This window comes from Oncorhynchus mykiss, chromosome 13, assembly GCF_013265735.2.
Source record: "Oncorhynchus mykiss isolate Arlee chromosome 13, USDA_OmykA_1.1, whole genome shotgun sequence".
NCBI classification, from domain to species: domain Eukaryota; kingdom Metazoa; phylum Chordata; class Actinopteri; order Salmoniformes; family Salmonidae; genus Oncorhynchus; species Oncorhynchus mykiss.
Window position 1 is genome coordinate 24,749,870 of NC_048577.1, and position 27,164 is coordinate 24,777,033.

Below are 27,164 nucleotides of genomic sequence, written 5' to 3' on the forward strand. Positions count from 1 at the left end.
TCTCACAATATTCAGCTGCACCCTTCGACCCGCCTCAGCCATTGTAAGGCCATGATTGACAACTTGGTCTACAATAGTGGCCCTTATGTCATCAGATATGCGCCTATGTCCTCTTCTGCTTCTTCCTCTGTTTTGCCTTCCCCCACGCATCCTTGCTCCTCTTCTTCCTCCTCCTCCTCTTGGCTGTTGACCCTGTTCGTTTCCTGGCCCATCCATTATTGGAAAATTGCAACTCTGTGTTGTGGTCTGTCTATATATGCTTGCCAATTGATTCTTCATGAGATGCACCTTTGAGCAATTTAGACGACTGGTTGATTGTTGGTTGAACTAACACTTTACATTCCTTCATGAGTAAGGGTCAATTTCACCTGCACGATTCATCAATTCACGTTTTTGTACAAAAGGTCTAATAGAAATGTGTAAAACTATGCTTGACAGTTTATGACAAAAAGTTCAACAATTTTGCATGTAATGGCTTATGCAAGGAACTAATGCCTGGATGGCTGGCTCCAACCCACTGGCTCCATGTCATCTACAAGACCCTGCTAGGTAAAGTCCCCCCTTATCTCAGCTCGCTGGTCACCATTGCATCTCCCACCTGTAGCACACGCTCCAGCAGGTATATCTCTCTAGTCACCCCCAAAACCAATTCTTTCTTTGGCCGCCTCTCCTTCCAGTTCTCTGCTGCCAATGACTGGAACGAACTACAAAAATCTCTGAAACTGGAAACACTTATCTCCCTCACTAGCTTTAAGCACCAACTGTCAGAGCAGCTCACAGATTACTGCACCTGTACATAGCCCACCTATAATTTAGCCCAAACAACTACCTCTTTCCCTACTGTATTTTATTTATTTATTTATTTTGCTCCTTTGCACCCCATTATTTTTATTTCTACTTTGCACATTCTCCCATTGCAAATCTACCATTCCAGTGTTTTACTTGCTATATTGTATTTACTTTGCCACCATGGCCTTTTTGCCTTTACCTCCCTTATCTCACCTCATTTGCTCACATCGTATACTGTATTATTGACTGTATGTTTGTTTTACTCCATGTGTAACTCTGTGTCGTTGTATGTGTCGAACTGCTTTGCTTTATCTTGGCCAGGTCGCAATTGTAAATGAGAACTTGTTCTCAACTTGCCTACCGGGTTAAATAAAGGTGAAATAAATACATAAAAATGTTTTGAGGGGTAAGACTATTCAACAGAGAACCATCTACTATATTTTGATCAACATGACATGAGCAATTGATAATGTGGAAATAGCTGACGCTTGTACATTATCAATTGCAATTTGTTCAAAGGAATAAGAAATTGCTTTAATGATGTGCACAAGTGACTAGATGATTTGGAATTTGTACAAGTAGTATCAAGAATTGCACTTTTGATCTAAGAAATGCACCAAAGCGACTGAGAAAAACTGTAAATATGGTGTCATTATTCAAGATAAGCTCTCTTATCTCTCGAATCCTTATTGCATTGTCGGCCAAAACCATATTTATAATTGCAGTCTCTTGTACATCTGTAAACAAGTGTCCTCGTCCTCCAAGATGTCTTTGCCTTTCCACTCTGTAAAGAATTCAAACACAGTATGTGTTCAGCATAGGAACTGTAAACAATGTACCAAAAAAATGTAGTACAGCATGATAACCAACCTCATTCATTCAATGCAGTGCAGTAAATGGATGGCTTAGAGTTACAAATGTTTACGCAATACTATGCAGTCATACGTATTTTACAGTACATTACTGTAATGCTAAAATAGTCATTAGATAGTTGCATACCTGTTCTCATTTCTGAAGGTTTGAATTATGGATGCCACTGTAAATCGACTCAAGATAGGCTGGACTCTCAGTGTTGCCCTAATCTCATCAGAGATGGCTCTCCTTCCTTCTCTTCTTTGCCCTCATCCTCTTCTTCCTCTTCCTCTTCCTCTCCCTCCTACTTCTCTTGCTCTCTGTCCATTGTTGACATCCATTGTTCAAAACAGGTCATCTGACCTTTGACCTATTCATAGGCCTATACTACAGTAAAGCAGTGTTTGATTAGTGATCAGTTAAGCTATTAGTGTTTGCACATGTGAGGAGTGTGTGTGTGACCTGGTGAATAAGTGTAGCATTTTGATTGGTTGTGTTTGGAAAAGGAAAGCAAGTCACTTCCTGTTAGATTTGGTGTTTTTGGTAGAGAATTGTGTGTAGTGTTTTGAAAAAAGTGTTTTATGCAATTGACAACTGAGTCAAAGGCTGAGAAATAGCTTATGGTTTTGGATATTTGGTGTGTAGTTTAGCACTTTGAGTGAGAGGTTTCAAAAATCGTGTGACATGAAAAGATTTTGTGTGTAAGCAGTTGAAAAAAACTGTAATGCATACATTCAAAAATCTAAAACGCTAAATGTAACGGTATTGAACTTAAACGATCTGTCAAGTACCATTCTGTGACTTTGGCAAATAAGCCTTCTTTTTTTGCCGTGGTATCGTTTTGGTATCAATTTACTGTGATGTTATCGAGTATCGTGATACTAAACCTGGTAAGTCAAAATTCTAACGCACACATACGCACAAACAAACGTAGAGCCGCTACTCCTGCCAGCCCATAGCAATACAGGCTGTACCCTTCCCCTGGCTGGAGCCCACATCAATGATGCAAAATACCCATCATTTTCGAATCAGACATGCATGGCGGATGCCTGAAAAGAAACATCTCTAAGGCATTCCCTGTGGAATCCCAATCTGTGGTTTGGTTTCACCAAGGGCTTGGCAAAGAGATTATGTCAACGGAGAGCATAGCAATATTCGCCCACACAAACAAAAAGGGTCCACACACATTTACATTTTAGTCATCTATCAGACACTCTTATCCAGAGCGACTGACCATTTTCATACTTTTCTCACACACACACACACACACACACACACACAGAAAGCTGCATATAGGCACCCTGTGGTATTTGTCTATCATATCACGACACAAAATGGTACCGCGTATTCATAGTGTCGACGGAGTGCCATGGGTGTGAGAGAGGCTTTGTTTCTGGTTGCGTCCCCAAATGGCACAATATTCCCTATGAGCTACTTTTGACCAGGACCCATAGGCCCTATATAGGGAAAGCCATGGTCAAAGTAATGCACTATACACGGAATAGGGTGCTACAGGCACGCATCCCCTGTACCAGCATTAGTTTGTATACCTTGTGTGTGTGTTTCATTTAACTGTCCTTGCGGGTAGCAGAAGTCTGGTCCCTATGAGGAAAAATGCTGTTTTAGGCTTTAGGGTTAAGTTTAGATTTAGGGTTTAGGGTTAAGTTTAGATTTAGGGTTTAGGGAAAATAGGGTTTTGGATGGGGATAAATGATTTGATCCCCACAAGGATAGCAGTACAAAACGGTGTTTGTGTGTGTTTACCATACAGTGAGTGTGTGTGTGTGTACCATGTGTACCGTGTGTGTGCTGTGTGTGTGTTCACACTATACTCTCGTAATTTCCCATAGTCAGCAATGGGGGGCCGCATTCATTCACTCACCGTAAAGCATAACACAAGCTCTTATCAGATACACACAGTTTAGAGAGAGAGAGGAAGAAGAGAGAGAGAGAAAGAGAGAGGGAGAAAGAGAGAGGGATATAAAGAGATATTGAGAGAAAAAGAGAGGGAGAGAGCAAGTGAGTGAGTGAGAGAGCGAGAGAGAGGGAGGGAAAAAATGTGCAGCGAGCTAAGCGCTAATTCATCACATGAGCCTCTAGCTTGCACAAAGGATGTCCTTGTTTGGGGCCTACTCCTCAATGGGCCTCCCTTACTCCTCCACCCCTCTTTCCCTCCACCTCTCTTCTCCCTCCTTCCCCAACATACACACATTCTCCACATCCGTCCATCCCTGAGGGCATTGGGTTTCTGTTGCTGAGAGGGAGTTTCTTGGAGGCAGGATAGCATTAATTGAGGCCCTGCTTCAAAAGACAAGCCTCATGGTATGCTTTGTATTTGTCTGGAGTGGGGTTAGATGGGTTTAGTGTGTGCTTGTGTGTGTTTGGGGGGGGGGGGGGGGGGGGTAATGTGTGTGTGTGGCTGTGTCTGCATATCTGCCCCTTTTCAGCTGCACTGATAAAACTGCTTTTTCAACAACACACACAAGCACACACATACAGTCTGCGGCTAAGGCTTTTGGGGATTTTGAGAATGTGTGTTTCCAGGAAATTGTACATTTACCTTTCTCCCTGCTGATCTGTGTTGGTATTTAATTTGGACTTTGTCTGGGGGCCACAGACATGGACACGGTATACACACACACATGCACTCCATAGCTCTCAACACACACACGCACACACACACACGCACACACACACACACAGTCTTGTACAACTAACCTTGTGGGGACACAAAATTCAGTCCCATTCAAAATCCTATTTTCCCTAACCCCTAACCCTTACCTGTACTCTTACCCTAACCCTAACCTTAACCCAAAAACCTAACCTTAACCTTAAGCCTAACCCTACCTCCTAACCCTAAAACTAACCCTAGCTCCTGACCCTAACTCTTAATGTAATTCTGACCCTAATACTAATCATAACCTTAACCCTAAACCCCCTAGAAATAGCATTTGACCTTGTGGGGACTAACAAAATATTCCCAGTTGGTCAAATATTTGTTTGTTTACTATTCTTGTGGGGACTTCTTTTCTATTTTTTTAACTAGGAATGCCAGTTAAGAACAAATTCTTATTTACAATGACGGCCTACCACAGCCAAACCCCGACGACGCTGGGCCAATTGTGCGCTGCCCTATGGGACTCCCAATCACGGCCGGTTGTGATATAGCCTGGAATCAAACCAGGGTCTGTAGTGACGCCTCCAGCACTGAGATGCAGTGCCTTAGACCGCTGCACCACTCGGGAGCCCACAAGAATAGTTAAACACACACACACTCACACACATACACACACTAGCTCACCCCTCCCACCACCAGCACGCACACATAATGTCATAACTGCTAGCACAACAGAACATGTGCCCCCAAGTCAAGGCCCCAGTTAGTCAGAGGGTCGGTAATTCTGAGCAGAGCAAGGTGTCTGAGAGGTTGTTTTCCATCCGCCTCACCCCCTCCAAACAGAGCCCAGATTAGAGGAGATTTGGTGTTAAGTGGGCCCCCCGTCATTCCACACACACACACACACACACACACACACACACACACACACACACACACACACACACACACACACACACACACACACACACACACACACACACACACACACACACACACACACACACACACACACACACACACGAGGTAAGAGAAGAAGAGGGGACACTCAGGAGAGCGAGGCCTCCCACACAAACAGCCCAGCCAGGAGTCTGCTCTACTTTCCATTAATGGTAACTAGAGCTAATCCATGGTGCATAGAGGGTCACGCTAAGAAACAAGCCACAACATAACGTGTAACGTTTCTCACACGCGCTAGATTTTCTTCAGGGCTTTCGCTGACCGCAAACCCAAAGCAGCGATTAAGTCTAAAGGTACATTCCAAATGGCACCCTATTCCCAACATAGTGCACCCTATGGGCCCTGGTTAAAAGTAGTGCACTATGTCGGGAATAGGTTGCCATTTGGGACGCAGCCTAAACACTATTGCTTTTACTTCACCTCTCCGGGCCCCTTGCAGTCAATATTATCTGGGACCTGAACAAATTCTGTATTTTCATTTTCATGTAGATGGATTTACCTGGGAGACCGACAGAAGTGTTGTTTTCTTTTGTGCAAGCAAGCAGAGGTCAGCAGAGATTTGAACAGATTTCTGCTCATGATGTTTGACAGGCACTTTTTGCAGATTGTAAAAAACAAATATGATTTTGAATCAGTTTCTGTATCTGTCCCTCTGTGTGGTGTAGTTTCTTTCTAAAAAAAGGTAAATGATTCCATTCGCTACATTAAGTATCTGCACACTCCCTTTAAAGGGATTTAAACTCAGGTTAATTAATTCCCATCGTTTTTTGGTCATCAATGCTAATGCTAGCTCAATGCTAATGCTAGCTCAATGCTAATGTTAGCATGTTAGCACATAGCGACTGTGTTATGTTACAAACCCAAAGAGTGTGAATAACAATCTCCCCAGGTCCATATACAACTCTCACAGCTAAAGAAAACATTTTGGTCATTTTGTAATTATAGGTGAACCGGCCCTTGAACCCTTCACAGTCATGGGAATTGGCCTATATGGACAGGGCTAAAACTAAATGTGCATATAGAAGAAATATGAAAGCATATGCATAACAATGGTAGCAATTGAAAGGGAACAGTTTATAGATAACAGTTCACCTGTTCACACTGTTGACTTTATCTGCATTTTACATTTACTTACATCTACTTTTCGCTGCAGTTATTGAAAATGAAATCTGAAAATACATTGTGGATACATTGAATAACTTGATAAGACAATTCCTGGAAAATGTGAGGTAAGTGCAACATAAGGCGAAAAAATACAAGGGTTTGAGTGAGCGGACTAACTGGTGTCTCCAAGTGGCCACACACCTCTCTAAAGTGTGCACTGTTCCTAAGCAATTTCAATGCACTTTTATGACTCAAAGAAGAGTCTTCAACTCTAAGGTTATTTTTTTGTAGCTCTCCTAGCACACTTGTAGTTGTTTCGATTGCAACCCAACCCTGCATCCCCACCATCACACAATTATTGTTGTTGTTTGCGCAATCCAAAAACGGTCCATTTTAAATGCCAATCTGGGTCGGGTGGGCATGATTTGAAAGCTTGTTCTATTGCCAACACAAAATACAATCTTACAGTGTTTGGCTTTCACAAGGCAATTCAGAGAAACAGATCGTAATTTTGGTGCGCATTGAAAGGAGTCATGAGTGCATTCAGGTGTGTGTGCGAAGTGGCGAATTCTCTTCGCAATAAAGAAACATTTGGTATGACAAGGTCAAATGTCATCTTGTAACTGTACATCAAACATAGTGATCATAAATGTTGACACTGTATATGACATGAGTTTTATGATTTGGAGAGGTGGGTGTCTGGCTTGCTTGTATGACATCAAAGCGATAATTATTATAATCCTCATGTCTCATCTTTCAAAATAGACCGAGTCATCTTAATTCACAGAATTTCCCTCACTCAGAAAACAAAACATTTTGCTCAAGTTCCCCAATTACCCGGGGGGATGGGGGGGGGGGGGGGGGGGCACCTTCTTGTTGTGCGCAGTGCTCAAGTTCAGAACGGCTGTCAGTCAAAACCAATGCAGCACTGTGAAGTGCAGAGCCAGAGCTCTGACATCATGTACAGCCACTACATTCTAATTTAGGCACTTATTAGTGCCCAAATGTGCCATTTTCAACCTGCAGATGGATACAAGCATAAGTGGCGACCGTAAGCATCTTTACACCTACAGTATGTTCACCAGACTACTGGGGGTCAAAGGTCAGGATAGGTAGGCTAAGCTCTTAATAAGAGAGAGAGCGAGAAAGACAGAGAGAACAGGATGGTTCAGACCTCCTCTTCCTCTTCCTGCCATTGCAAACGGTCAACATAGACCACTAGGTAATCTTGTGTAATAGTAATACCATGTGGCAAAACAGTGAATCGATAAACCCCAGTGGCCTGCTGCAAATGGACCAGCCAGCCACCAGCCACCACTGAGTGCACTAGGAAGATTACTGGGAAATGGCTCTGCTCCGCCATCTCCCAGTAATCCTCCTGATGGTGTTTCCCAGGAGAGAGGAGTGAAGGCTCTGTTCTGCTGCCAGGCGATCACAGTAGGAGCACGGACCCAAATAGATGAAAGAGTATTGGGTTCACTTATCGCACACTTCCTTTTGTTTCGGGGTTAGAGAAACACAATAAGGCTAAGACAACGAATCCAGTTTTCGCTGAGGATGGTTGAACTTTCACCTCATGTCGGCCAAAGAAAGGTGGGGCCTCCAGTGAAGAGTCCACTTCCTCTTACTTGTCTTTTGTTCAGTTTCCTGTCCCAAATGACCTTACAATGCGTCATGAATGAAATCATATGGTTGTTTTTGCTACAGAGACTTCTTGGCGGTGGGAACGTCACAGATATTTCATGCACTATAGGAGAGTAAACCTGGCTAGCATATTTGGTTCCTTGGAAGTTGTGAGAATGTACATTTTTGGTTTCCCATTGGTTCTGGGAACGAAGCCATACATTTCCTGACTGATAAAACTGAACGTTTTTTAGACGTTCTGAGAATGGAAGTGAGAATTATGCATGTTCTGGGAACATTCATTTTAAGGTTGCAGGAGGTTCTGAAAACGTTTTCCTTGGTGGTTTTATTAACATTCTGAGAACGAAAATAACAGTTCATTTAAAAAGGTAATTAAATAACATTCTGAGATAATGTTTCAACAAGACTTTTAATAAAAGTCCTGGCTTCGTTTGGGTTAACCGTTTTGAACTCCAAGCACAGATAGAACACATGGAAATGCATTTGTTTTGGCATTAATCCCTCAATCACATTTATTTTATATTGTGGCACAGCTCTTCTGTTCTCTATCCATGGAATTAGTCCACTGCGCCACCAGGATGGATCTAGCAAGGCATGTTTTATTTATTTATTATCCAAACCTGTTAATTTTAGTCTAGTCAAACAGATCTCATTTCAAAGGAAACAAGCACTCATTAAGAGCAGGTGTGGCCAAATAGTTGGCGTGGCCAACACACCCGAACACACTAAACAAGATAGAGGATAGAGAAAGTTTTGTTGATGCTGAGAATGTTATGTTTATGTTTTTATATAACATTCTTATAGCATTCTTTGAACGTTAATAAAGTTTTTTTTTTTTTCAAGTGTTTTTTTTATGGAAGGTTTCCTTAACATTCTTCAGTTAATTTGAGAACGTTGCTTTGAATAGAACCATGAGGAAACCTGTAGGAAACGTTATGCTAAAGTGCTGAAATTCCAAACTATTTGATAAAATTCCCAATGTCAAAACAGTTGGAGAACGTTCTTAGAATATTACCAAAATTGAAATGAAATGTTTTTCAACTTTCAGGAATCATTCTGTTAAAGTAATGAAACCTATTTTTTTGTCAAATGTCTTAAATGTGCTGAGAATGTTCCAAAGCCAACCAACTATCCTGCACCATTCCTAGAAAGTTGTGGTAAGGTTGTACGCAAAATAAACATAGGACAACTACGCTCTCACCAAGCTCTAAGAAACATATGGTTCTCAGAACGTTATGTGCTAGCTGGGAAGACTAACATGCCAACCCATTAACAGTCCTTTCATTGGAATCCATGTTGCTCCCTATAGAAATATAATTGGAATCTATGATGTTCCCCATATAAATAGTAAATCTAGTCATTCTATTTCTATGGGGTACGTAATTGATTCCAATGCGCCGGGTTTGCCTGTTAAAGTCTTGGCTCTACTCTAGATTGCATGACTGGCGGATTCCAGCCTCGTAGTCCTCATTTACAACCTACACGCACCACAGCTACATCACAATCCATTTACCAGCCTGTGTCACAAGCTTCACCTGACCGTATCACATGGTGACCATTACCTTTGGTGACCTTTCCCAAAATATCAAACCAACGGTACCTGGAGCCCAGGCTAATCATCTTTAGTCTTCAGTTAACCACGGCCCATAAGAAGATTATTGATCTGAAACTCCAATTCCATCCCACTGTCAGTCAGTCAGAGCCCTGCGTGCGTGTCAAGAGGCTGTTGTGGCCAAGTCAAGATAAATCAAGACAAATCAGGGTTGTGTTCAGCATGGTGAAAATGTTTAGAAATGGTGTGAAACAAGAAGGCTTACTATTTGAACTTGGGAAAGGTTTGAAAACGCTTTGTGTCTGTAGTGAGAAAACGTTTTGAAACGGGAGTGAAGCATTTTGAACTTGGAAAATGTGCCTTAACACGACCCCGGTGTAAAATGGCCAATGTTGGATAATACTGATTACTGTTTAACTTTATCTGATATACCGGTTTGAGTTCATTTCACTTTTGCAGAACTGAAAATTGACATTAAATTCACCCTCGGCCCTTTCACCCACATATTCCCCTTGCAGGCTTTTTCAACATTCTGGAAGAAGCACCACCACTACACCCCGACAAACGAAACTCACTGCACCGCCGATTCAACTTAGCCCACTAGACAAATGGCTAAAGGCTACAAGGAGATAAACTACCAACTATCCCCCCTTCCACTAAAACCTTGCACTCTATTCTTTTTTTGGCAAGCGACCTCTGTCTTGGAGATGGGTCCTACCCGATGAAGCCCGACGGGCCATCTGATACGTTGTGAACGGAAGTACTCTCACCGGCTCCCTTTATGCTGATGCCGAGCATTTTTTCTAAAGGGAACGGACGCCAGACTCCGGAGGACAAGGGCTCCGGGAAGCAGGCCAAAGATGTCTGAGAAGGAACATTTGTTTCTGATTTGGCCCGGGAGCTTTAATGACCAGAGCGGATACTCAAATGTCTCTGGTTACAGAGTCTGTCCCTTTTTTGTTATGTTCCAGAGGATGGAGAACTGGAGGCCACACAAAAACAAAACCCAGAGAGAAGGAGGTAAAGAGGTCGGATTTGGACTGAGGGAGCTATGTTGGCGTGTGAGAATGTTTATGGTTTATGGTTGAGGCCGCTCCAGTCAATGTGAGATGTGCCAAGTTCCAGTCTTGTACAAAAATCCCCCTTTGAGGAATAACACTATTCGAGAAAAACGCTCCTGAAATGACTTCTCTACTATCAAGCGCCTCCGTGAACTGGTAGTAAGGACAATAGCAGGCTTCTTACAGCAGTGTAATCTATATACTGTAGACGTTACAAAGATAGGCTTTTTACTTTTTGAAAGGTGTCACTTCAAATCTCACCGTCATTTGGGACGCGGAATCCAGCGCTCGCTAATGAGGCAGTTCAAAAATAGAATGGTGTGAGCCATTTCCTTGCCAGCTCTCACCAGCCACTCTTCAACAAGCCTCCATTCTATAATCCTGACCATCAACTCACCTTCCTCTGTTACTTTGCAAAATGATAGCATAAATAAATGTGGACATGAGGCGAACCCAAATCACTCCGAAATATTCCTCTTGTTTCCGAGCAATTTTGTTATTAACAATACCATTGGAGGACAGAGAATAATTGATTATTGATATTCGGTGCAGGGTTGGAATCAAGTGAAAGCTCAGGAAACTAGTTAAAATCTATTAGGTTAATGATATAAATCTTTATTTTAGGGGCTATTTTTAAATTACGATTGAGTTGAAACTGTATTTTTACAGACACTGACTAACAGTGGTGGCTCAAACCTTTGACACAAACTATGAAATCTATCCAAGTCTTCTTTGCATATAATGTGTCTCTTCCTGAACTTCTTCGGGATCGCTGTCCCTTCCACGGGACAGTTACAGGCAGTTAGATTTGGGTATTTTATTTTAGACGAAAATTGAAAAAAGGGGCGGATCCTTAAGAGGTTTTAATTAAAGCCCGTATGTAGCCACAAGCTAGCATACTGAATATCGGCACTTTAGGTAGCAGCTTTCTAAGAACATTCTGTATCCCAATGTCGATTCATACAGTACGTTGACATAGTTCATTCTGTATCAACTTCGGTTGAAGGGGTTGGGGTAACTTGAGTGTGTATTTGGCCTCCGCAAAGGTCTTCAAACCACATCTGGTTTCAACATGAGGTAGTGGTTCTAAGCTTTGTGATGTTTTCGAAAGGTAGCCAACAGTGAGCTTTTATTCATGGCTACCAGGACAAACCACCGTCCAAAAACACTTCTGTGGCGGTCTGGTGGTTTATAAGACTCAAATAACCCGCCACAACAACCTAGCCATAACTAAGGATTTCTGCTTTTTTATGTCTCCCTGTCATTCCTTATCTTTATCCCTGCCTCCCTCACTCTCTCCTCCCCTCCACCACCTACCCCAGTCTATTTTTATCCTCCTCTCCCTTTGATCCATTATGTATTCTCGAGCTGTCGTGCCCCCTTTACTTTCGTCTCCTTCCTCTCTACATCCTCCCCCTCTCCCGATGAAATGATACCGCTCCACTACCGGTGACTGTATAAAAGTCTCCGCTGGATGACCCCTGAGGACACAGCAAGATGGGAGAGGGATGAGGAGGGAGAGAGTGGAGAGAGAGGGATGAGGAGGGAGAGAGTGGAGAGAGAGGGATGAGGAGGGAGAGAGAGGGATATAGGAGGGAGAGAGAGGAGAGAGAGGGATGAGGAGGGAGAGAGAGGAGAGAGAGGGATGAGGAGGGAGAGAGAGGAGAGAGAGGGATGAGTAGGGAGAGAGAGGAGAGAGAGGGATGAGGAGGGAGAGAGAGGGATGAGGAGGGAAAGAGAGGGATGAGGAGGGAGAGAGAGGGATGAGGAGGGAGAGAGAGAAAGACAGGACAGAGACTGGAGGAGAGATGTGAAATGGAGACTGAAAGATGGGAGAGAGAAATGAGAGTCGAGGCATAGAGAGAGACAGAGTGAGAGAGAGAGAGAGAGAGAGGAAAATATAAAGAAAAAGTGAGAGGTGAGGAGAAAGAAAGACTGAGGAAGAGATGAAACTGGGACTGTTATGCAACGGCGGCTCCCTCGGAGGGGGGGGGGGGGGCCCCAGGCGACGGCTCTCCTCCAATTACCACATAGGGTCTCTGCCATGATGACGAGTTACTGAGCAGAATTTCCTCCCCAGAGTACATCGATCGGTAGCTTACTACCTGCAACACGTCCACAGAGGCCTAGTATCCATGGAAACAAAACCTACTATCTCTCCTTTCTGAAAGGAGGGAGTGAACAGAAAAAAAGAAAGGAGGAAGAGACATCAAACACAGCCCAAATCCTCACAACACTGTTTACGTAAGCCTGGTATGATCTATTCTAAGGGCTTCTGTCTACCGTTCCTAGACTGAGTGAGCTAAATGTACCCCATCTAAACCACAGCTCTTCATTGCTCACAGTTGCAGACACACAAGTCCACTGCACTTTAACAATAAGGAGTTTAATCCCTCGAAAATACCAACTTCCGCGAACGCAGACAGCCTCTGATGTTCGTCGTTAAAACACCCCATGTGTGTCTGTTTTTGGTTGTTTTTCCTGGCACATTGCCCCCTTAAACTCGAGAAGACCACCCAAAGCCCCCCCCCCCATACTTCTGAAAGCCCCCTCTGGAATAAAGGGGGAGAAGTAAGTGGGGTCTCAGAAAATCCAGGTATGGGTTCTCCGACAAAGGACTTTGTATTGTAGGGGGGAAACCAAAGCACAGCCTCTCTCTCTGATTACTGGGAGGGATTTTAAAGCAAGCGGACATGACCCCCCGTCACCCACTTATAGAACCCCAATAAGCGAGGACACGTAGTGGTGCCATTTCGGGGGGTTGTACTGTATGCATTCACTGGGTTGGGCCATTAGCGTCAAGGGGGGACCCCTTTGCAAACCCAGCCCCCTTCTTAAAAATAGAACACTTAATATTGGTGCGGCTGAGTGCATTGATGTTAATGGTCTTGAACACACAAAATATCTTTCTCTTTATTTATTTATTTCTCTATCTATCCTTTCCCCGATTGTTGCAAATGAACAGGGGGCTACATACCACAGTGGCTCCACTGTGACGGGACCAACAGACAGGCCATGTCATCAGTCTCTATCTCTCTTTCTCTTTCACCATTGGTCGGCAACTCTGGAAAGCCCTCTCGGTCCCATTCATACACAGAGAGAAAGAGAGAGAGAGAGAACAGGGGACAGTGGAAATAGAGTGGCATCGGCAGTTTGGGCTTGGGTCCCAATGTCTGAAGTGAATATTCAATGATGCTGTATTGGCTTTCAACGACTCACGTGAAATGCGTTGGAAAAGCCCTCGGTCGTGTTCTTTAAATACCGAACAGAAGTAAACTTATTGAAGCAGCGAGGACCTACCTGGACTTGTCCAATTAGAAACACTTCAACACTTTTCAGCTGAAAAAGTTACAATGAATATCATCATTGACTGTATCACCACCGTCTTTGTCTTGGTTTATGTTGCAATCCATCCACCCTTGCCATTATATCTACCAATATTAATAACTAAACCAAAGTTGTAAAAGGTGCAATTCAAATATCCTTCATTTTGAACAAGAGAGTGAGAAAGTAGTGAATAGCACTTTTTTACAACAAATGTCTCTTTCTAATACAATATTGTAACTTTCAAGGGTAAAATGGCGAGTAATAAGCGACCAAAGGACAACAAATACACATCGGAGGCCCACTCCCCACCAAACAACGAGACACACATGACGGAAGGCACAGGTAACAACGTGACACTTACAGAACTTGTCCGGGCTCTGGGAGAACTACGTGTTGCTATAGCTGAGGATTTTAAGGCTACTATTGGTGAACTGGACAACAAAATCGAGAGCACCATTCGAACGGTTGCTTCGCAGGGCCAGAGTATTGTGGACCTTGAGAAGGCTTCTGAATTCAACGCTGGTAGGATCGACGAGTTAGAGAAGCTATGCACGTCCTTGCAGGATAGTGTGCAGAGGCTTTCTGTGAAAGTGGTCGACCTGGAGGGCCGATCCAGACATCATAACCTTTGCATTGTTGGTCTGGCAGAGGGGGTAGAGGCGGGTTCTCGCCCCACCGACTTCTTCGCCAAGCTATTGAGGGATGCAGTGGGATCGGATGTTTTGGCGTCGGATCCCCAGCTGGACCGTGCACATCACACCCTTGTCCCAGTGCCTGGACCGGGCCAACGTCCTCGCCCAGTAATCATCTGTTGTCACAGTTTCAAGACCAAGGATCTTATCCTGCGCGAGGCTCGAATGAGGGGTAACCTGTTACATAAAGGACACTCCTTCCGTGTCTATGAGGATCATGCGCCCGACGTGGAAAAGCATTGCGCCGGCTACAGAGCTCTCATTTAACGTTAATTTCACTTTCATTCCGGCTAGACGATTGACCTGTCGTTGGAGTTCAGAGCGATGCCTGTTTGGGTGGCCTTCCAAGTTTGATCATTGACACTTTTGGATGGATATACTTATATTCCCCCATTTTGTTTTTTTTTGTTTTTCGTTATTTATTTTTCAATTCTTACATTGTTCTTATTACCATACCATTTATTTATTGCTTGCAGAGAACTGGGGGTGATGGTTGGGGAGGGGCAGACGCAGACAGCTGGATAGCAAGTTGGTCTTTTGTGCCGTTCTGCTTCTGCATAGCAGTGGGCCACTCTCCCAGTTAGATTCCCACCAGCCTTCTGTGATGCTTGCGTCTGTGTGTAGGTGTGCGTTAGAGGTTGACCGATTAATCGGAATGGCCGATTAATTAGGGCCGATTTCAAGGTTTCATAACAACGGAAATCTGTATTTTCAGATGTCGATTTTGCCAATTGTTTATATATATTTATTTTACACATTTATTTAACTAGGCAAAATAGTTAAGAACACATTCTTATTTTCAATGACGGCCTAGGAACGGTGGGTTAACTGCCTTGTTCAGGGGCAGAACAACAGATTTTTACCTTGTCAGCTCGGGGATTCAATCTTGCAACCTTACGGTTTACTAGTTCAACGCTCTAACCACCTGCCTCATGAGGAGCCCGCCTGTTATTGGAATGCGGTAAGAAGCCAAGGTAAGTTGCTAGCTAGCATTATACTTATCTTATAAAAAACAATCAATCATAATCACTAGTTATAACTACACATGGTTGATGATATTACTAGTTTATCTAGCGTGTCCTGCGTTGCATATAATCGATGCGGTGCGCATTCACGAAAAAAGACTGTCGTTGCTCCAACGTGTACCTAACCATAAACATCAATGCTTTTCTTAAAATCAATACACAGAAGTATATATTTTTAAACCTGCATATTTAGCTAAAATAAATCCAGGTTAGCAGGCAATATTAACCAGGTGAAATTGTATCACTTCTCTTGCGTTCATTGCACGTAGAGTCAGGGTATATGCAACAGTTTGGGCCGCCTGGCTCTTTGCGAACTAATTTGCCAGAATTTTACGTAATTATGGCATAACATTGAAGGTTGTGCAATGTAACAGAAATATTTAGACTTATGGATGCCACCCGTTAGATAAAATACAGAACGGTTCCATATTTCACTCAAAGAATAAACGTTTTGTTTTCGAGATGATAGGTCATTAATATGGTCGAATCCGGAAACTAAGGATCATAGTTCTGTGTGTTATTATGTTATAATTAAGTCTATGATTTGATAGAGCAGTCTGACTGAGCGATGGTAGGCACCAGTAGGCTCGTAAGCATTCATTCAAACAGCACTTTCGTGCGTTTTGCCAGCAGCTCTTCGCTGTGCTTCAAGCACTGCGCTGTTTATGACTTCAAGCCTATCAACTCCCGAGATTAGGCTGGTGTAAGCGATGTAAAATGACTAGCTAGTTAGCGGTGTGCGCGCTAATAGCGTTTCAAACATCACTCGCTCTGAGACTTGGAGTAGTTGTTCCCCTTGCTCTGCATGGGTAACGCTACTTCGAGGGTGGCTGTTGTCGATGTGTTCCTGGTTCGAGCCCAGGTAGGAGCGAGGAGAGGGATGGAAGCTATACTGTCACACTGGCAATACTAAAGTGCCTATAAGAACATCCAATACTCAGAGGTATATGAAATACAAATGGTATAGAGAGAAATAGTCCTATAATTCCTATAATAACTACAACCTAAAACTTCTTCCCTGGGAATATTGAAGACTCATGTTAAAAGGAACCACCAGCTTTCATATGTTCTCATGTTCTGAGCAAGGAACTTAAACGTTAGTGTCACGGTTTTCTGTATGTGAAAGAGAGTCGGACCAAAATGCGGCGTGTAGATTGCATCCATGTTTATTTAAACTGAAGCAACACGAATCTAAATACAAACACTACAAAACAATAAACGTAACGAAAACCGAAACAGCCTAATACTGGTGCACATACACACAGAACAAGGATATCAAGACACTAAGGACAATCACCCACAAAACCCAACACCAAACAGGCTACCTAAATATGGTTCCCAATCAGAGACAATGACGAACACCTGCCTTTCATTGAGAACCATATCAGGCCAAACATAGAACTAGACAAACTAGACATGTAACATAGAATGCCCACCCAGCTCACACCCTGACCAACCAAAACATAGAAACATACAAAGCAAACTATGGAGAAGAAAGGGTGTGACAGTTAGCTTTCCTACATGACACATATTGCACTTTTACTTTCTTCTCCAACACTTTGTTTGTGCATTATTTAAACGAAATTGAACATGTTTCATTATTTATTTGAGGCTTGCCGGGGAGTAGGGGTTCTTTGGACACTGCTGGGGTGTAGGTGCTACATATGCTGATCGTGATGGTTTGGTGCGCTTTCTTAACTTTTTATTGAGTTACATATTATGCAGGCCACCAAAGGAACTACAAATGAGAGGAGGGCGGGGCTTACATTCACTTCCTGGAATGTCATGGGTTTAAACAAACCAATTAAGAGAGTCAAGGTCGTAGCCCACTTGAAAGAACTCTCATCTGATATGATATTTTTGCAAGAAACCCATCTGAAAAACAATTCTCATAGCAGACTTAAATGTAGGTGGGTGGGGCAAGTGTATCACTCTAACTTCTCTGCCAAAACGAGAGGCACAGCGATTCTGGTATGGAAAGGAATTCCCTTTTAACATAAAACCACTATTGTGGATAAAGAGGGTCGTTATGTGATCGTAATAGGAGAGATCCACTCTACTTCTACTAAATATCTATGAGCCAAACATTGATAACCCCTCTTTTTTCAAAAGAGTCCTTGTCCTGATTCCAGATATCTCCCATACTAACCTGGTCATTGGAGCGGACCTTAACTGTGTGCTAGATCAATATTTGGATAGATCCTCCACCCGGCGAACCCCTACCTCCTATTCAAGCGAATTCTTGAATACCTACATAAATTCTAACTTATTTGATATATGGAGGATCTTTAACACTACGGGTAGGGAATTCTCCTTGTACTCTCATGTTCACATTGTTTATACTCGAATTGACAACTTTTTGGTTTATGCGAAATTACTTCCTGATACCTGTAATGTGAGGTATCCCTTCTCCCTGAGATTGGGTGACATCGTACCAAACGCGAGGGTCTGGAGGTTGAATCCTCAGCTCCTCACAGAACCAACATTCAGTGAACATCTTAAAGACCAAATTACATTTTCCTTTGATACCAACGACAACACAGACTTCCCCAACATTATTGTGGGAAACACTGAAGGCTTATTTGAGAGATTGTATCATCTCCTTTCAGGCTGGCAGGAGTAGGCAAAACAGAGGAAAATTGGTAGAATTGGAGGGACAAATTCACTTACTGGATAGGGAGAATGCTAGCCATCCATTAATGGAGAAACATTAAAAAAATACCTCGAATTTCTCTATGCCAAGCAAAGATATTTTGAGTTTCGTGACATACCACACAAATTACTCAGTAGACAACTTTTAAAAAATGTGAGTGACCGAATGATTCACAAAGTTAAATCTGCATCTGGGGAATTACTCTCTTCCCCCAAAGACATCAATGACATATTCCGTCCATTTTATGAGACTCTACATACTGTACATCTAAAGCGGATCCTAACCCCTTAATTATGCAAAACCTCCTCAACCGCCCCCTTGGCCTCTTATGAGCGGCGAACCTCGCCATTGACCTCGGACTGGGGACCCTCGCCACGGGTCCCGAATGGACGGGAGATTCCGGCAGCGCCGGACAGGCGGGAGACTCCGGCAGCGCCGGACAGGCGGGAGACTCCGGCAGCGCCGGAGTGAAGGGCGATTCTGGCATCGCCTGGCTGACTGACGGCTCTGGCGGCTCCTGGCTGGCTGGTGACTCTGGCGGCTCCTGGCTGACTGGCGGCTCTGGCGGCTCCTGGCTGACTGGCGGCTTTGGAGGCTCATTCGCTGACTGGTGGCTCTGGCGGCTCAGGACAGACTGGCGGCTCTGGCGGCTCAGGACAGACTGGCGGCTCTGGCGGCTCAGGACAGACTGGCGGCTCTGGCGGCTCAGGACAGACTGCCGGCTCTGGCGGCTCAGGACAGACGGGAGACTCTGGCGGCTCAGGACAGACGGGAGACTCTGGCGGCTCAGGACAGATGGGAGACTCTGGCGGCTCAGGACAGACGGGAGACTCTGGCGGCTCAGGACAGACGGGAGACTCTGGGGGCACAGGACAGACGGGAGACTTTACCGTAGAGACATACCCCAAGCGACTTACAGCTGTAATCGCAGCAAAAGGTGGCGCTACAAAGTATTAACTTAAGGGGGCTGAATAATTTTGCACGCCCAATTTTTCAGTTTTTGATTTGTTAAAAAAGTTTGAAATATCCAACAAATGTCGTTCCACTTCATGATTGTGTCCCACTTGTTGTTGATTCTCCACAAAAAAATACAGTTTTATATCTTTATGTTTGAAGCCTGAAATGTGGCAAAAGGTCGCAAAGTTCAAGGGGGCCGAATACTTTCGCAAGGCACTGTATATAGAAGGGACCTTTGCCTCCTTTGAGTTGCTGAGGGAAACTTATTATCTTCCCATAAGTAACTTTTTTTCAGATACCTACAAATCAGAGACTATGTTAGAAAACACCTCCCGACATTTGGGAATGCTAAACCTTCCATGTTTGACGGATGCAAAAAAATAGGCCCCACCTCAGACAAACTGATATCTCGCCTATATCTACCCTCTGTCTTTCTACCTGTCCTTGTTCTGTATGTCTTGTTTTGTAATATTTGTTTTGTACCTAGAACTTTGGGTCTTGTTGTTTCTGTCTGCTCTTCTATGGTTAGATAAGAATTGCATACTTGTCTTTTATACCTATACACCATTCTTGTGCGTGTTCAAAAAATAATATTTGAACGAGAAGCTCAGGAGGGAGGAAGACGAAAGAAAATGATTATGCCCCTCCAAGGCCTCCCGTTCTCCTCTCAGCATTCCACTGTACTCAGCAGGTCTGTGTGTGTGTGTGTGTGTGTGTGTGTGTGTGTGTGTGTGTGTGTGTGTGTGTGTATGTGTGTGTGTGTGTGGAGGGTTCCTGTTTGTTCAGAAGAATGCAGTCATCTTTTGTAAAAGGGTGGAACTGTGCGGCTGCCAGCTCCAGCTGGGCAGGCCTTTCTCATTTCAGAGCTGGCCGCTGAATGACCCTCCCCCCTTGCTGCTGGGGTAGCATATGCATGGATGCCCACACATACACGCACATGTTCATATGCACATACAGACAGATAGACAAATAGACACATACACACACAATATGTTTTATGGATGAGGGGCCTACACAGGTGAGCAAGGGTGAGGCTAACATTGAGTGGAGGGGAAAACATGGCACAGTCATTCCTCCCTAACCCTGGTCTTTGTTTGATGTAAACATCTGCAATATCCTACTGTGTGAAAGGGAAAACCCCAACGATGTCGGCATGTATCCCCGAGGTCAAACTATAAACAAACTAGAGCCTCTCTTTTGGTCTAGATTCCATCCGGACCACGAAAGATCTGTGTTATTGCAAGATTTATATTTAAAGATAATTCCCGGTTGAGCAGACATCTGCAGTGTTTACCGTGAATGTGGTTTCCGCGAACATGCATAGCGAACATGATGCGATTGGATTGAATTTGGCCCCCTAATTTCTCTCTCTCCAGCTCTCTGTCTCTTTTTACTATCATGTTATCTCATTCTATACCATTGCTATTGAGAAAGTACAGTATGGCTGTAACTAAACAGGATTTGATCAGTTACTGTAACTAACATCTAGATTTATGCCTTACTCTGGATTCCTTTAATTATTGTGACACAAACTACTGTAACTGAGAATTTATTTTATTAAAGGGGAGGGGAAAAGAGTACAGAAAAAAGTGGGAACCGTAACACGAAGGTCATCCATACTGACCTATGGGCCCTGGCCAAAAGTACACAGCAAAATAAATGGTGTACATTTAACTCTGAAAGTGTAATATGTACACTATTTTCAGTGAACATATGAGTCCCAGTGTACTGATGTTAAAATAATACTTTTTAAAGTGTTCAAGATTTAACTCTGTCACAGTGTTCCCCTTTTAACTCTTGAGGGACTTGATTGTGGTGTTCATATAGCTCTAATGTAGAGTAATACACAACACCTACAGTGTAAAACACTGGATTTAGAGTAAACTCGACTCACTTTGCTTAGTGCTGATGCTGTTACACTTTCTCAGTGTAAGAAATGAACATCTGTAGTAGTACAGTAAATCATTTTTGGGTGTTGTTTTAACACTGTATGGTGCCTTTACTTTTTGAGTAAATTGTACAGTTAACACCCATGAATGTATTTGTTCGTGACAGAGACATGGTTGTTGAATTATTTTCCTTTTAAAGGCCTGTGGCTTTCACCAAGTGAGTTCCTAAGTAAATGTTATCAATGAGAATTCAACTCTATGACAATACATTACATATATCAAAATGCTTTACATATTGTGAAACTGGTCAAACTTTTAGCTTTTTGCCATTATCAGTGCAGGTGGTACATAAAGCCCTGAAATCCTTAGATCAGAGAAAGCCTGCAGGTCCTGATCTTTTGGATCCCTGCTTTTTAAATCTGGCAGCTGATTTCATAGCTGAACCACTTACATATCTGTTCAATCTCACCCTGGAATGTAATGAAATTCCGAAGATCTGGAAATCAGCATTTGTCCTACCACTTTTAAAATGGGGAGATCCAACTCTTTTAAATAATTATAGGCCAATCTCAAAGCTGTCACCCCTGGTGAAAATACTTGAACAGAGTGAACAACTAAAATAGTTTTTATTTACTAACTCTATTTTATCAATGTACCAATCGGGCTTCAGGGAAGAAGCATAGCACAATTACAGCAGCCATGAAGGTTTTAAATGATATCACTGAAGCCCTTGACAAAAAAACAGCACTGTGTCTCACTTTTTATTGATCTCTCTAAGGCTTTTGATACAGTTGATCATGCTATACTAAAGCAGAGATTGTCGAGTGTAGGTCTTTCAGAGCAGGCAGTTGCATGGTTTGCTAATTATCTGTCTGACTGAACTCAGTACACAATTTGATGGGCTTATTGTCTGTCTTTAATGGTGTGCCCCAAGACTCTGTATTTGGTCCTCTCTTACTCACTATTTATATAAATGATTTAGACAAAAATGTCCAAAATGCGCAACTTCATTTTTATGCTGATGATACTGTTATTTACTGTTGTGCCTCGTCTCTTACAAAAGCTTTCCAGAACTTGCAAACTGCTTTTTATACTGTTCAACATACCTTGTGTCAATTGAAGCTTATCCTCAATACTGACAAAACTTAACTAATGGTGTTTTCTAAAGCAAGAAATAGACCTCTGAACCTTTCACCTATTACTACCGGTCAGGGCAAGGAGATTGAGGTTGTAACCTCATATAAATATCTTGGAATTTTAATTGATGACGGCCTCTCTTTTAAATTGCATATTTCACATCTTACAAAAAAATTGAAGCTGAAATTGGGATTTTATTTTAGGAATAAGGCCTGTTTTTCTTTTGAAGCCAGAAGTAGGCTAGTATCAGCTACATTTATGCCTTTATTAGACTATGGGGATATTTTATATATGAATGCTTCCACTCAGTGTTTGAGATCAATTGACACCCTTTACCATGGCACTTTGAGATTTATTTTAAACTGCAAAACCCTTACGCACCACTGCACTTTGTATACCAGGGTTGGCTGGCCGTCTCTAGTCACTCGTAGGCTCAGTCACTGGTATACTTTTGTTCATAAAGCCATTTTGGGTTTACTACCTTTTTATTTGGGCATTTTTATTGTTCAGACATGTGGTGGGTACTTTCTTCGTTCGCTGGACTTTATCCTGCTAACTGTTCCAAATGTCCGAACTGAATTTGGTAAAAGGGCTTTTATGTACTCTGTGCCATCGTCTTGGAACGCCTCACAAAATACTTTTAAAGTGAAAGAACTTGTCCCGATTGGTATTTTTAAATCACTGATGAATGATCTGGAGAATGATTCAATGACCTGTCAATGTTTTTAATTAGCTGTTTTTGATTTTTGTTATACTCTTGTGAATTCTATGGTTTTTACTAGATTACTTGTAGTTTTTCATGTTGTTTGTCTGTAATTTTTGTAATGACTTGGTGCTGCCTATCTTTGCCAGGACGCTCTTGAAAAATATATTTTAAATCTCAATGAGCCCTTCCTGGTTAAATAAATGTTAAATAAAAAATAAAAAAATAAAAATTGGCCTAGTTGCTGGCCTAGTTTTACCCTAACACAGTGGTGTTAGGAAACCCCTGGTTTACAGGCCACATCAGGCCTTCAAGTCACATTATGCTGGCTTGCAAAGTGATGTGTAATTCCTGCATTCAGAATGACCATCAGGATTAGGAAACTTGATTTAAAAAAACACTACCTAAACCATTTCAACCGAGAAAAAAAACATTACAGTAACTGATTGGATGAGTTTAAAAAAAGTAACTCCTGAATCAACACTATAAATTTTACACAGAAAAATCAACCCTGGCCAATTTGCTGTGTATTTCACATAAGGACATACGTACAGTATATAAGGAATACACCCCTATGCTGCTTGCAACCCAATAGGTACAATTTACTGCAGGAACTAAATCTACGTTTTCTCTGTGGTCATCACTAGATAGCGGTGTGTGTGTGTGGGGGGGGGGGGGGGGTCACATTCCGTTGCATTATCGTAATGATAACTGCTGTTGAAACATTCCGTATAACCTCCAGTGTACTTGTGCCAAGCCAGCGTTCAGTAATTACCAGGGTGGAGGCACCACTTTGCTCCTGTCACCGGAAATCTTGGAATATTTTGCCCGCTTAAGCGACTTTTCAGGACAAAACAACAACAACATCAGCAACCAAGAAACCAGGAAACGACATAAGCCCTAAGGCTTAGTTGAGTGAATGTTATAACTCTCTTATGTGTATTTGTTGTCACACACACACACACACACACACACACACACACACACACACACACACACACACACACACACATACACACACACACACACACACACTTGTACACAACATGCACACTCATTTCAGCAAAGCCATCACATAAGGTAAGAGTCACAGACCATCACATTGCACTAATATACAGTATGATTTGAACATTTGAAAGTTGAAAGTCAACTGGCAGTTTATAGCTCTGCAAAAGTTAAACAATTAAATATATAGATGAAAGCATTTTCTCAAAACAGGCAATATAAGTAGTGCATATGCATTTCTCATTGCAATGTAAGCACAGAACAGTCAGACAGTCCCCATGTCAGACAGTCAGACAGTCCCCATGTTTTGACACACATCCTCTATGAATCATGGTTAGCACCTCTGTCAGTCTGCGGGGGCGTGTTGGCCAACCGGCCCTCTGATTCGCCGGAATCCTGTAAAATCTCAACTGGCTTTGACCTCCGATGTTGCTAGGCAATGCTGAGGGGAGAACAGGGCCCTCTTTGAAAAACAGGTTGGTGTGTGTTCACACTGGCTGACCAGAGCAGACCCCGCTCTGCCCCTCAGGCAGGCCATTAACTACACATGAGGGAGCCTCTGGACAGACTCAAACTGGATTTTACAAACACAAACAGACCGGCCTACAACTGGACGTCTCAGTCCAAAATATTTTATATTTGCACACGGAAGGCTGATTAAACCCAGTCCTGGAAAAATAAGCACATTCCAAGTTCCTTAAAAAGATGGTTACTGGAGGTTCCTAATTTAAAGTGCTTTTAACTCCAGGAATATAGGCTTAATCTTTGTCCAGAGCAAAAAAGAGTTCAACAGATGACAAAATAATTGTGGCCCTCGAGGCAACTGAGGTCATGCGTCGTATAAAATTATATTTCTTCAACCCATTGATAAAAGGTTCACTTTGAGTCAATGTGAGTCATTGATCGGAGGGACAATGGTATCATGCAGCTCATTGTGTCCACCACTCATTGTGTCCACCACTCATTGTGTCCACCACTCATTGTGTCCACAATAACAAAAAGAGAGGCGGATAGGTAAAAGGAAGGGAGGGACAGGAACTCTCTCTCTCTCTGTGTGTTTCGGGGGGTCTGACTGTGGATGGAGGGGAATTCCATACTCCAGTTCAACCATACCCCCACCCCCTCCACCCACTCCAAAGTGCAACCTAGCAAAGCATAGACACCCGGATATACTAACTCTAGTTGGGATGGGGGGGGGGGGTGGGGTTGTAGTGGGGTTGGGGGTGGAATGTGAGTAATTGCAGCTTGCAGCATGGAGGAGAACACATTGCTAACAGGGTGACACAAGCAAGGAAAGTCAATCATTCCCCGGGGTGAGTCATATTTAAAAGTAAATCACATCAACCAATGTGTGGAGACGTGACAATGGGGTTTGTTTGGTAAAGTCATTGTCAAAACAATGTTATTTATGAAAAAGGAAGTGACATCAGAGTGTTGACAGTAAAGAGACAACATGGGACACTTTTATCCTATGACTTTGTTTAGAGTGGTGTACCACATGGGTCGGGATCCTTCTTGTTAAAATGTTGCTTGTTTTGGGGAGTTTTTAAACCTACCCGAACACTACATAGACACATAAACAATATACAGTGCCTTGCGAAAGTATTCGGCCCCCTTGAACTTTGCGACCTTTTGCCACATTTCAGGCTTCAAACATAAAGATATAAAACTGTATTTTTTTGTGAAGAATCAACAACAAGTGGGACACAATCATGAAGTGGAACGACATTTATTGGATATTTCAAACTTTTTTAACAAATCAAAAACTGAAAAATTGGGCGTGCAAAATTATTCAGCCCCTTTACTTTCAGTGCAGCAAACTCTCTCCAGAAGTTCAGTGAGGATCTCTGAATGATCCAATGTTGACCTAAATGACTAATGATGATAAATACAATCCACCTGTGTGTAATCAAGTCTCCGTATAAATGCACCTGCACTGTGATAGTCTCAGAGGTCCGTTAAAAGCGCAGAGAGCATCATGAAGAACAAGGAACACACCAGGCAGGTCCGAGATACTGTTGTGAAGAAGTTTAAAGCCGGATTTGGATACAAAAAGATTTCCCAAGCTTTAAACATCCCAAGGAGCACTGTGCAAGCGATAATATTGAAATGGAAGGAGTATCAGACCACTGCAAATCTACCAAGACCTGGCCGTCCCTCTAAACTTTCAGCTCATACAAGGAGAAGACTGATCAGAGATGCAGCCAAGAAGCCCATGATCACTCTGGATGAACTGCAGAGATCTACAGCTGAGGTGGGAGACTCTGTCCATAGGACAACAATCAGTCGTATATTGCACAAATCTGGCCTTTATGGAAGAGTGGCAAGAAGAAAGCCATTTCTTAAAGATATCCATAAAAAGTGTCGTTTAAAGTTTGCCACAAGCCACCTGGGAGACACACCAAACATGTGGAAGAAGGTGCTCTGGTCAGATGAAACCAAAATGGAACTTTTTGGCAACAATGCAAAACGTTATGTTTGGCGTAAAAGCAACACAGCTCATCACCCTGAACACACCATCCCCACTGTCAAACATGGTGGTGGCAGCATCATGGTTTGGGCCTGCTTTTCTTCAGCAGGGACAGGGAAGATGGTTAAAATTGATGGGAAGATGGATGGAGCCAAATACAGGACCATTCTGGAAGAAAACCTGATGGAGTCTGCAAAAGACCTGAGACTGGGACGGAGATTTGTCTTCCAACAAGACAATGATCCAAAACATAAAGCAAAATCTACAATGGAATGGTTCAAAAATAAACATATCCAGGTGTTAGAATGGCCAAGTCAAAGTCCAGACCTGAATCCAATCGAGAATCTGTGGAAAGAACTGAAAACTGCTGTTCACAAATGCTCTCCATCCAACCTCACTGAGCTCGAGCTGTTTTGCAAGGAGGAATGGGAAAAAATGTCAGTCTCTCGATGTGCAAAACTGATCGAGACATACCCCAAGCGACTTACAGCTGTAATCGCAGCAAAAGGTGGCGCTACAAAGTATTAACTTAAGGGGGCTGAATAATTTTGCACGCCCAATTTTTCAGTTTTTGATTTGTTAAAAAAGTTTGAAATATCCAATAAATGTCGTTCCACTTCATGATTGTGTCCCACTTGTTGTTGATTCTTCACAAAAAAATACAGTTTTATATCTTTATGTTTGAAGCCTGAAATGTGGCAAAAGGTCGCAAAGTTCAAGGGGGCCG